The sequence below is a fragment of the Lasioglossum baleicum genome, unplaced genomic scaffold, assembly GCF_051020765.1.
Source record: "Lasioglossum baleicum unplaced genomic scaffold, iyLasBale1 scaffold0685, whole genome shotgun sequence".
Lineage (NCBI taxonomy): Eukaryota > Metazoa > Arthropoda > Insecta > Hymenoptera > Halictidae > Lasioglossum > Lasioglossum baleicum.
The window spans coordinates 55,337-69,685 of record NW_027469745.1 but is presented as its reverse complement, the minus strand read 5'-3'; the positions used below and the strand labels follow the sequence as shown (position 1 = coordinate 69,685).

The following is a 14,349-nucleotide window of genomic DNA, read 5'->3' as shown; positions in this document are numbered from 1 at the left end:
TTTAATTTATTTAGGAATATAAAATTTGTAAATATTAAAAATTAATTTTAATATTTTATAGGGATTAGGTTTTAAATTTAATTTATTTACGAATGTAACGTCATAAATATTAAAAATTATTTATTTTATTACTATATATATTTTTTTATTTAATTTATTCATAATAATTTATTATATATGTAATAATATGTCTGATAAAAGGAATATTTTGATAAAATAATTATGTAAATTTATTTACTCTTATTAGTTATAAAAATAATGAAATAATATTAAAAATTATTGTATAATTTAATTTTAAATAAATTATATAAATTAATTTTAAAAAATAAATCTATAAATTTTATATATTAAATTTTTATTCTATATTTATATTTTTTAATTATTATCAAATGATATTTTAGAGTGATTTATTTTTGAGCTGGTAATATTTATTAGAATTAGAGAAATTAATTTAAATTCTAATAATAACTTATCAAGTTTAATGATTTTTTATATATCAATTATTTCTAGAATATTATTGGTAATTTTTATAATAAATTTTATAAATTTGGTTGAAATAATTTATTTAAGAAATTTATTAAATTATTTTTTATTCATTTCACTGATAGTGAAATTAGGATTATTTTCTTTTCATTTTTTAATAATTAAATCATATGAATTTATAAATTGGAATTGTATTTTTCTGTCTTCAACTTTAATGAAATTTATTACTTTAAATTTCTATTGTTTTATTTTAAAATTGGATTATAAAATAACTTTGTTTGGAATTTTTCGAATTTTACATTTATCTATTTATATATTAAAATTAATTAATGCAACAAAATTAATAGATGTTCAACTTTAGTGTTAAATTATATATTAATAAATTGTTTATTATATTTATGAAAAATATATTTTTTTATTAATATTATTTTATATATTAATTATTTATATGTTACTATTTATATTATATAAATACAAATTTATAGATAATAATTTAAATATTTTTATATTAAATTATAAAAATAATTTAAGTATTTTATTTACATTAGTTTTATTAATTTATTCAATTTTACCAATTTTTTTTTTTATTATTATTGATTAAAAATTTTACACTTATTACTGGATATAATATATTTATTAGATTTATAATTTTATTAAATTGAAATGTATATTTATATTGTTATATAAAATTTATTATATTATTATTTATAAATATAGATTTTTATTTTGAAAAATTTGTTATTAATTATAATTTTATGTTTAATTTTTTGATATTATTTCTTTTGATATTTAATATTTAGATAGTATTAATGTTTAATATATTATAAATATTAAATAATTAAAATATATTATTTATATAACTTTATATTTGCAATTTAATGTTTTTTTAGACTATAATTAAAAATTAATAAATATGAAAAGTGTTAAGTCTGATGAAAGAAATGAACTGTAAATTTATTAATAAAAATTTACCATTTTTTATTACTATACAAATTTTAAGTTAAATTAACAACTATTAATTTCAAAATTAAAAATAAATTTTAATTTAAATTTTAAGTTAATGATTAATATCAAAAAAATCATAAGGATATTGGCATTCTTTACTTAACATTAGCTATATGATCAGGAGTAATTGGATCTTCTTTAACACTTAGCCGACCGCGCGTCTCACAGACAACCGTTCGGTTTCCACCGCGCTCGAGATAGCACAAACTGCGCTGTCCACCACGCGTTTTTCGGTAGTAACACGGACCGAAATTCACTACTTGAACTGAAAAATGTCCGGAAACTAGTCATGCAAAGAATTATACTTCACGGCAGCAATATCGTTCAACGATTTCTCATATTATTTATACAACACATAAGATTAAAAGTTTATAACAATTACTTTCAAATGGTTTTTCTAAAAGTATAAGCAACAAAATCAGGAAATTTAGGACATTAAAGTTGACTATAATATATATATATAAAGATGACATTACAAAATTCGCAAATATATCGTGTATAACCCGATTTTTTATTTGCATATCATACTCTGCATCTCCGGAGAGGATATTTTTTCTTCCTATTTGTTATAATAGGTACTAACCGATGTTTTTTAAAATCTTGTGATAATCGTTCTGATGGGTTACGTCTCGGTGCTAGTCATGTTTGTTGAACTACGTTCGATGGGACTGCCCGTACGATGTCATTATTTTGAAATCTTTCCTCTTTTGATTCCAGCATGCTATTGCCACTTGGAGTAAAACGTTTTTATACGTCGTCCTATCATGGCTTGTTTGTTTGTAAACTAGGAAGGAGATAAAAAGAGCAGCGTTAAAAAATAGGGTGTACTGCCTTTTTAGTCCACTTCGTTCTTTTCCGGAAAATATTATAATATGACAAGTACTGATCTGCACGATCAACTCCTTTCATATGTCTATTGTACTCCAAATCAGATTTGGGTTTTTTTGTCACCCCTGACCAATGTGGACCGCTGAGCATTTCTGCCGAATGTATTTCCGAAATGGTTCTGACGGTTCGGTTGAAAGCAGTCTTTCAGGTGTGTAAAAGGACTTGCCTCTTTCTCGCACATTTCGTTTCACTTTTCTTCAATGTAGCGTTTCTTCGGAAGTCCTCTATTTATTCTAATTGATCCTCAAACTCTTATCTCTTTCTGAAGGAACAATTCGGCTGTATGCACGTTATTGCAACAATTGTCCATATGTCCGTGGTTATGGAATCCCACATATCAATCTAAGACCGTTAGGACTGTATTTTCTAGCGTCGCTTGTGGGCCTGAATATACCTCGAAGTTTCAAATATATCCAGATACCGCTTCGTAGAGCATCCGCACCAGAATCCCATATTTTACGATTTTTGCGGGATTATACGTGCGGATAAATAATCTGCCCTGCCAAGGTATTACGCTTTTATCCAATGATAGCTGCTGCTTTGGTATATACATAGTCTGGAACTACTGTTATATATAATTCAGAACTTCTATAATTTTGTACAAACTGTCCGATTTATCATGCAATAGATCATGATTGCAAAAATGCCACATTCCACAGATCTGCATAAATCTATTCCGGCTCATTGTTTTGGGGAATATTACGGTTTCTATATATGATAGGGTGGGCGGTAATAATAGTCAATAAGCAGGCTTCAAAATTAGTTCATTTTATTATATGTTGAGCTCCACAGCAGCAGCTTGTCAACAATAGCGAAGAAACTCAGGCCGTCGTAGTTAACAATGACAGAAACCGAGAAACCCGTTGCTAAAGTCAAAGTGGGAGATCTCCCCGATCGGTCGGGCACCGACTGGCTTCGAAGTGGGGAGATCTCCCCGATCGGTCGGGCACCGACTGGCTTCGCGTAGAATTAAGAATTCTTGGAAAGTTTTTAAATAATGATTATTAATAATAAAATTATTAAATTATAATTATTAAAAATAAAAATTTCTGAATAATTATTATATAATTATATAATATAATAATGATATTATATAATTCTTTAGTTACAAGTCATGCATTTTTAATAATTTTGTTTATAGTTATACCTTTTTTAATTGGAGGATTTGGTAATTGATTAATTCCTTTAATATTAAGATCTCCTGATATATCATTTCCTCGAATAAATAATATTAGATTTTGATTATTACCTCCTTCATTATTATTATTATTACCTAGCGGAATTTTTAATTCTATACCTGGAACTGGTTGAACTGTATATCCTCCTTTATCTAATTATGTTTTTCATTCATCTCCGTCTGTAGATTTTTAATTTCTTCGCTACGTATATCTGGTATTTCATCACATATCGGAGCTATAAATTTAATAACTACAATTATATTAATAAAAAACTTTAGATTAGATTTAGATAAAATAACTTTCTTTCCTTGATCTGTTTCTTTTACAACAATTTTATTATTATTATCTTTACCTGTGTTAGCAGGAGCTATTACAAAATTAATATTTGAACGTAATTTTAATACATCTTTTTTTGATCCAATCATTTAAAAATTTTAATCAATTAATCTAATTATTTTAATTTTTTGATGACCACATATATAATTTAATCTCACTATTAAAGATAATCCAAAAATTGCTTCTCTTACTGAGTAAATTAAATATATTAAATATATCCATCTATTATTATCATATATGAAATATATTAAAATAGTAAATGAAATATATTCAATTAAAATTAAAAATATTAATAAACATTTATTAAAATAAAATAATATAATAAATTTAAATAATAAAATAATAATTATAATTTCAACAATTACATTATTAATATAATAAAAACATTAATTTTGTAAATTAATATTAATAATTAATTATTTAAGGCAAAATTATATTTTCATATTAATAAAATTCAAAAATATTTTTAAATGAAATTATTGTAGTATCCAAGACTATTGTTTTTAATAAACTATTTTCTGAAAATTAAATTAGGTATTAATATTAATATACGTAAAATATGAATATAATTTATAATAATAATAATAAATTTGACAGCATTAAATATATCATTTTTAATTATAAATTTAATGTTAGAAATTAATAATTTTTATTCTCCTATAAAATATTTATTATTTTTTTTAATTTATTCAACAAGAACATTTCTTTTTAATTATTGTCTTAATTATAATATATTTTATATATAAACTAATTACATCTATAATTATTTATATTTAAGGTATTATAAATATTTTTTGATATTTGATTACTTTATAAAATTTACCAAAGTTTAAATTTAATAAAATTAATATTCTACGATTATTTATTAATTGATCAATAATTTATATATATATAAATTAATATTTATCTAAAAATTACTTATTTAATTATGTAAATTTAAATTTAAATAATAATTTCTTAATAATTATTGAAATAAAAAAAATTTATTCAAATATTAATATATTATTTTTTATAATTATAATATTATTTATGGATTTATACTTTTCATTTAAAATAACATCTATTACAAAGAAATGTATACGAAAAAAATTAATATTAATAAATATAAAAATTTAAAAAGTTATAAAACAATAAAATTTATTTATAATTTTATTTATTTACCAGCACCTATTAATATTAATTATATATGAAATTTTGTATCAGTTTTTGGTCTATTTTTATTAATTCAAATTATTTCAGGTTTTAATTTATCAATAAATTATTGTCCAAATATTAATTTAGCATTTATAAGAACTTCTCATATTATAAAAGATGTAAATTCTGAATGATTAATTCGATTAATTCATATAAATGGAGCATCGTTTTATTTTATAGTAATATATTTACATAATGAACGAAATTAATTTTATTATTCATTTAAATTAAATATAGATTGAAATGTTGGAATTACAATTCTTTTATTATCAATAATAACAGCATTTATAGGTTATGTTTTGCCATGAGGACAAATATATTTTTGAGGAGCTATAGTAATTAGAAATTTAGTATCAGCGGTTCCTTACATTGGTCAATTATTAGTGGAATGAATTTGAGGAGGATTCTCAATTATTAATTCAATATTAAATCGATTCTTTTCGTTACACTATATTTTACCATTAATTATTATAATAATAGTAATATTACATTTAATTATTTTACATATTACAGGATCAACAAATCCTGTAGGAACAAATAGAAATATTTATAAAACTCCTTTTTATCCGTACTGTATAATTAAATATATATTGGGATTCATTATTATTCTAACTTTATTTATATTTATTAACATTCAATATCCTTATTATTTTGGAGATCCTGATAATTTTAAAATAGCTAATTCAATAATTACACCAATTCATATTAAACCAGAATGATATTTTTCATTTGCTTATTCAATTTTACGATCAATTCCGAATAAATTAGGAGGAATAATTAGATTAATATTTTCAATTATAATTTTATTTACATTACCTTCAACAAATTATAATTATTTTAAATATTTAAAAAATTATCCTATTAGACTATTCTATTATTGATATTTTATTAGTAATTTTTTAATATTAACATGATTAGGAGGACAAAGAATTGAATATCCCTATATTAATTTAAATATTTTTTTTACTTTATCATATTTTTTATATTATATTATTTCATTTAAATTAAATAAATTTTGATATTATTTAATTTTTTAAATTTATTGAACTTGAATAAGCATATACTTTGAAAATATGATATAAAAATTAAACTTTTTATGACCTTAAAAAACGAATTATAATTTTTTTATTAAATATATTAATATTAAATAATTTATAATAATAATTAATAAATCAGTTCAACAAAAACTTCTTAACTGATCAAACCGAATACGTAATAATAATGCTCGAATTCAAATCAATAAAATTAAATTTAATAAATAAATGACAAAAAATATTAATGATCAATAATTATAATTAAAAAATATAATTACCAATTACAACCTTATAAATATAATATTTAAATATACCGAGAATAAAATTGTTGTAAATATTCTTCTATGATACTCAATATTAAAACCTGAGACTAATTCTGATTCTCCTTCAATTAAATCAAAAGGTGTTCGATTTAAATCATCTAATAAACTAATAAAAAATATATAATATAAAGGATTTAATTCAATAGAAAATATAATATTTAATTGATTTAGTTTTAAATTCATTAATGAAAATCTTTCTATTAAAATAAAAAAAATTAAAATTACCAAAAAATATTCTAATTGCAAACGAAATTGTTTGAGCAATTGATCCAATAGATCCTAATATTGCATAATTATTATTTGCAAATCAACCAACTAAAAAAAACTGGAAAAATTATTAATTTTATAATAAAAAAACACATAAATATTTATTATAAACAATAAAATTATTTCTCATTGAAAGTCCTTTCGTACAACTAATTAATCATATTATTATAGATTGAAACAGATCTGACTTACGTCTATCTGAACTCAAATCATGTAAGATTTTAAAAGTCGAACAGACTTAATTTTTAAATTTCTGCACTTAAGATTTATCTTAATTCCACACAGAGGTCGCAATCATCTTTATTAGATTGTTCTTTAAAAACATATTACGCTGTGATCCCTAAGGTAATTTATTTTTTCATTAATATTATTATATCAAATTTAAATATTTCCTTAAATCAAAGTTTAATAAATATTATAATATAAAGTTTAATAAATTTACAAATCCTCCCAATTAAATATTAATTTAATAGTATTAATTAAATATACTATGAATTATTATTAAATTAATATCAAATTCTATAGGGTCTTATCGTCCGATAATTTAATTTCAGCATTTTAATTAAAAACTTATGTTAATTAATTATAATTGAGACAATATATATTTCATTAATTCTTTCATTCCAATCCATAATTAAAAGACAATTGATTATACTACCTTAATACATTCAATATACTGCAGCTAGTTAAGAATTCATTCAGCAGATTTGAGTTTAAATTAAAATCTGAAAGACAAGTCTTTGATAAAGAGGTGAATATATATTTATATATTAATAATGCAAATTTGCCTAATTCCGAAGTTATAAATAATATTAATTAATTAAATTTATATTAATAAATAATTACTTATTCAATAATTACAATAAATTTTTATTAATTTAAATTTTATTTAAGTTATTATATTAAATTATTAAATTTTTATAGTTTCAATTTTAAATTATTATATATTTCTTATTAATAATTATTTTTAAATTAATAAGCATAAAAAATAATAAATTTAAATTATGATTTATAAATTTGTAGTTTATCCCATAAATTTTTAATGTAATAATTTTAATTATATATTAATTATATAATTAAAAAGAAATGATATCTAAATTAAATTTAATTTTTTAAAAACTTGACATCAATAACATTTAATTTCTACTTATAAATTTATAATTTTTATTCTCCAAATAAAATTTTGTATATTTAGCTCATTTATTTTCGAGATAATTAAATATAATAAAATTAAATTAATTAACCCTGATACAAAAGATACAAAATAAATTTTATTCCATATAATATAAATTAAATTTCGATTTCTTCACTTACTATATATTCAAATATTTTAATTTAAATATTATAAATAAATACTTAAACATTAAATATTAATTATAATTTTGGTTATTATAAATATATTTATAAATTAAAAAATAATTTATGAATTTAATAACTTTAAAAATAAAAAATATGCTTTATAAAAATTAATATTAATTTAAATAATTAATAATTATTCAATTTTAAATATTAAAAATTAAAAACACTTTCCAGTACTTTTGCTATGTCGCGACTTATTGCATTTATAATGAAATTGACGGGAAATTTATACATCTTTCATATTATATTCAATATAAATAAATATTTATACTTACAATTAAATCCTCATTAAAATTAATATTGAAATTAAATTATCCAAAATTAAATATTATTATAACCCATTTTATATTAGATTTCCTACATTTTGATTTGAATTTATATTATATTAAATTTTAATAAATTTATTATTTATTATTTATCATAAATCTAAAAACAACAATACATAAAAAAAATATTTAAGTATATCTTATTGTGGATTATCACATTAATAAACAAGTTTCCCTAAATAAATAAAAAGACTGCTACATTATTTAATTTTAATGATTTTCCTTTAATAATTAATTAATTATTTATTTTTTATAACAGGGTATCTAATCCTGATTTTTTAATAAATTTTTTAAAATATATTTAATTTAAAATTAAATTTAAATATTATACCAAAATTTTAACTATTATTATGTAATAGTTAATGATGATAAACTGTATTTTATCAATTATTAAATTTGCTAATCCTGGCACTAAATTTATCATTATTAAAATTAATTTGAAAATCTAATTTTCATTAAATACATAGAAATTAAATACTAAAATAAATATTTATTTTTAATCTTAAATTTTTTTATATTATATTAATATTTAATTTAAATTAAATATAAATTTTATTAATGTAACTAATTATTAAAGCTATAGTAAAAGTTTTTACAAATTTTCTATTAAAAATTTGTATGAAAATTTAGATTTAAAATTTAAATTTTAACTTGAAATTGCAAATTTTATACCATAAATTATAACTAAAATCCTGTTTAAAATTTATAATTTAATATTATTCTTTTTTATGTAAAAAAAAATATTTCATTTATAAAATAAAATTTTATAATAATTATTATACTTATAATAAATTTAATTAATTAATAATTACATAAATATATATTTATATATGAATTATAAATAAATTATTATAATAAATATTTTTTAATATTTATAGGTTCTGTATCCTTAAATAAATTAAATTCAAAACCTATGAAATATTAAAATTAATTAATATTTAAAGGTTTTGTATCCTTAAATAAAGTAATAAACTTATAAATATTAAAAATAAATTAAATTTAAAACATATAAAATATTAAAAATAATTTTTAATATTTATAACATTGATATACTATTCGCCTAAAATAGTATAAAATTAAATCTATACTACTCGCCTAAAATAGTATAAAATTAAATCTATACTACTCGTCTAAAATAGCATAAAATTATTTTTTAACATGTAAAATATAATATATAATATATATAATAAAAAATTTTGTAATAATAATTGAAAATTTCGATAAAGAATCGTAAGTATCGTAACTGCAGATTACAGTATGTATTAATAAATCGTTACTGGGAACAAATGCGTATTGTACAATATCATGGTTTAAGAAGTTAAAGAAGGCCGTCCGGTAGTGCCGCACTGTTCTGGCGTACGCAACTACGAGTCCTCGGCGGCTGTGTCGCTCTGACAACGTAGGTACGTATACAGATAATCGTATAAAATAACACTAAGCTTACCAAAGCCCAACGAGTCTTGTCGCTCCGCCATTGTAGGTACATATACAGAAAGTCATGTAAAATAATAATAGTTTAACAAAATATTGTTATAAACGTACACTCAACAATTTCCAAACAAGTTTTTCCTAAGAAGTGCAATTTTTAAAATTAAAAATAGGACATTTTGTACAAAATCGAAAGTGCCATAAGAATAAATTCCAGTATGCCGAAATACATAGAGAAATGGGAGAAGTGCATAGGTTACACTGTCAAGATTAAAGAAATAAGTGCATAGGTTACACTGTCAAGATTAAAGAAATTAACGAAGACCATTCAGTATTGATGCTCCAATTTACTGTACGCAACTACAACACCACCCTGACTATCATATAAAATAACAACGAATTTTACAAGATATCGACATAAACGTACTCGAAAGATGCTTTTACTAAAAAATAAAATATTTAAAATTATAAATTTTAAATTTCGAAAAAAAATCGGATGTACCGTAACAATATGTTTCATTATGTAGAAATAAATGGAAAGCAAAACAAAAATGCATACGTTAAAATATCACAACCAATGAAATTATCGAAACCATTCCAGTATTGCGGCTCCGCGGTACCACGCATCTACAAGTCCATTTCCGTCCTGTCGCCCCGTTGCGTCAATGCGCATACGGTGACGGCCATAGCCGAATCGCACAGATAAACCGTACGCAGCAACAAGTCCACTCCCGCCGCTTCGCTGCAGAGGAGTATGTGCATATACAGAAAATAAATATAAAATTATGGTAAGTATAACATAATATTGTCATAAACGTAAACTCAGCTAGTTCAAAAGACGCTTTTACTAAGTAATACTATCTTTCACATTAAAAATCGGATAGTTTGAAAACTAATCGAAATTGTCATAGCATTCCATTGCAGTTTGTGTAAGTACACGGTTGACTGTGAAAAAATACATACGGTACAAAATCAGGGTTACAGATGTTAGCTAAGACCATCCAGTAATGCCGCTCCGATCAACCGAAAGCAGCTACAAGATCACTCCAGCCGTGTCGCTCCTGCAGCGGAGGTACATATGGTGACAATTATATAAAATAACTAAGAAATTAACAAAATATTGTCATAAACGAACACTCAACTAATTCCAAGGGCACAATTACTGAGGAATACAATTTTTTATAATAAAAATTGAAATTTTGAAAAGAAATGAAAATATCATAGCAGTAAATTACAGTATCTGCAAATACATAGGTATCATGGAAAAGACGGGTACAGAACAACGTCAAGGTTAAAGAAATTACAGAAGACCATCCAGTACTGTCGCTCTGATATAGCGAACGCAACTACAAGATGACTCCAGTTATGTCGCACGTGAAACTGAGGAACGTATGCACACAGTCGTATAAAATAAAAAGTCGCGATTAATAAAATTATGTCATAAACGTGAACCCAACGAATTCATCTGAAACTTTTATTGAGGTAAACAATTTCTTACATTATGAATAGTAAATTTTGATCCAAATCAAAGATACCATAGCTGCAAATTACAGTATGTAGAAATAAATGGAAAACTGGGGATAAAATGCATACTGTAAAATATCAGGCTGAGTGGAATTATTGAAGATCGTACATTAGTGTCGCTCCGATCTACTGAATGCAACTGCAAGACTACTCCACCCGTGTCGGTGCGGAAGCGTAGATGCGTATGCAGACAATCATGTACAAAAACTATAAGTTTACCAAAATAATTTCATAATCGTACACTGAAGTAATTTCACGGGCATTATTGCTATGAAATACAATTTTTTAAATTAATAGTTAAAAACTATGAAAAAAAATCGAAAATATCATAACAGTAAATTGCAGTATTTGTAAATAAATAGAAAACTGAGAATGAATGCATACGTTACAAAATGAAGGATAATGAGAATATCGAAGACCGTCCAGCAGAGCCACTCCGATCCGCCGTACGCAATCACAAGACCTTGCCGACCGTGTCGCTCCAACATCGTATGTACGCATACAGACAATCATATAAAATATCTCTATGTTCAACAAAATAATGTCATAAACGTACACTCATCTAATTCCGAAGACACTTTCCCTGAGAAATGCAATTTTTGAAAATGCAAAATATGGAAGAAAATTGAAAATATCATATCAGTAAAGTGCAGAATGTAGAAAAAAATCGAAAACCGCGACAGAATGCATAAGGTACAATATAATGGATAAAGAAATTAATGAAGATTATACAGTAGCGTCTAAACTACGAGACCATTCCAGTCGTGACGCATCGGCAGCCTAGGTACGTATACCGACAATCATATAAAATGACATGTATTACAAAATAACGTCATGAACGTGCACTAAAACAATTCCAAAGACTCTTTTAAGATGGTACACAATCTATTACTAAAAAATTGATTATTATGTAAAAAATGGAAAATATCATGACAGCGAATAACAGTATGTATAAATAAATGGAAAGGTGCAAATGAATGCGTACGGTACAACATTGTGGTTAAGGAAATTAACGAAGACCATCCAATATGCCGTTCCGATATACAGTACGCAAGAACAAAACATCGCCAGTTGTGTAGCTGCGGGAGCGGCAGTACGCATACAGACAATCATAAGAAATAACAAAGAATTTTACCTGATATTGGCATAAACCTAAACTCAACTAATTCAAAAGAAATTTTTATTATGAAATACAGTTCTTTAAATTGAAAATTGAAAATATTGGAAAACATGGAGAATATTATATCGATAATTTACATCATGTAGAGATAAACAGGAAATAGCGAAAGATCGCATGCGTTACAACATGAAGGTTTAAGAAATTAATGAAGACAATCCGGTATGCCGCTCCGTTCTGCCGTACGCAACTAAAAGACATTGACAGTCGTGTCGCTCGGGAGCGTAGGTACACATACAGACAAACATATGAAATAACAATAAGTGTAATGACATAATGTCATAAACGTATACTCAACTAATTCCAAAGACACCTTACCAGAGAGATACTACTTTCCAAAATAAAAATTAAAAATTTTCAAAAAATATCGATAATATCAAATCTGTAAGTTACAGTAGGTAGAGATAAATAGAAATCTGCAAAACAATGCAGGTGGTACAATATCAAGGCTAATGATATTAAAAAAGATCATACAGTATGCCGCTCCGATCTGCAGTACGCAATTACAGGACTGTATCAGGAGCAAAACACCTTGTTCAGAGGGTGAAAATAGTATATAGTTTAGTCTCGAGCGCCATAATTTCATGCATAAATAAGAAGATCGTCAAACCGGGTATTCCGGGAGTAACTCCGCTCCAGAGTTTTGGCAATAGACGCCTTAATTCACGGTTGAATATTACAGTAGAGCGCGAAACCAATTGAGAGCGTTACCAATTGGTATAATATAAAACGTCTAACCCAAGGCCTTACATTCCGCGAACATCACAGGCATCATAGAAAGAATAAGTTCCTGTTCACAGAAAAAACTTAGTATTCATTTCTGCGGCGAGCACCTTATGTTCTTGTTTGAATTAGATGATCGACGTTCAAACCATTCGAGATCGTTGCCACCTTTGTTGCGACTCGAACGGCTAAGTCGATAGCTTCTCCTATCCTGTGATTCCGACAGTCAAAGTAAGAAATCCGAGAGTAAATCCGCTATACCGTATTGGCATCGTACACCCTATTTCGTGGTATAAATATTAATGTCCAGAGTCAAAGCTTTGTAGGAGGTTACATACTGATATAGTGTAAGACATCATGGAAAGGCCTTACCGTTTGGGAAGCGAACCCGCTGAATCAAGAGTATATCTTCGTGTTCAAAAGTCAAATTGGTATACATTCTGTGACGGGCAAATTCAATTCACGTATGAATTAGAAGGTCGAGTGTCAAACCCTTCGAGAACGATACCACCTTCTTTGAGCGCCGAACAGCTAAGTAAATAGCTTAGTCTATCCTATGAGTGCAAGGGTCAAACCAGTTATTACGGGATTAAATGCACTGTACAGTAATGGCAATAGACAACTTAATTCACGGTTTGAATTTAAAGTAGGGAGTTAAGAATTTTTAGAACGTCACCAATTGATATATATTCAAACGCCGCATTGATGGACTCATCCACCGAGAGCAAATCCCGCTGTATTGAGAGTATGACATCGTATACAGAGAAACAAATTAATTTACAACTTAGTGACGGTCACCTTAATATCATGTATTAATTAGAAGATCGAGGGTAAAACCGTTCGAAATCGTTACCACCTACTTTTAGTGACGAACGGCTAAGTCCATAGCTTGACGTATTCAAATATTCTGAGAGTCAAACCATGTATTCCCGGAGTAAATGTTACTAATTTGCAACCTTGAACACTGAGCAAGACACTTGCGGCAGCTGTTTGGGCTTCTCGGAAGGTATTGCCCTCGGTAAAAAGTTTGACTCTAATTTAATAGATAAAGATCTATAACCGTTGCACGCTCTACCTTCATATTCATACAGTGGAATAAGCTGT

The 14,349-nt window shown here is 24.6% G+C and overlaps 1 pseudogene; it reads left to right on the top strand.

Moving 5' to 3' along the window:
- The first annotated feature begins 4,963 nt into the window (after nucleotides 1-4,963).
- LOC143220297 (cytochrome b pseudogene) lies at nucleotides 4,964-6,103 on the top strand (annotated as a pseudogene).
- Nucleotides 6,104-14,349: the final 8,246 nt, after the last annotated feature.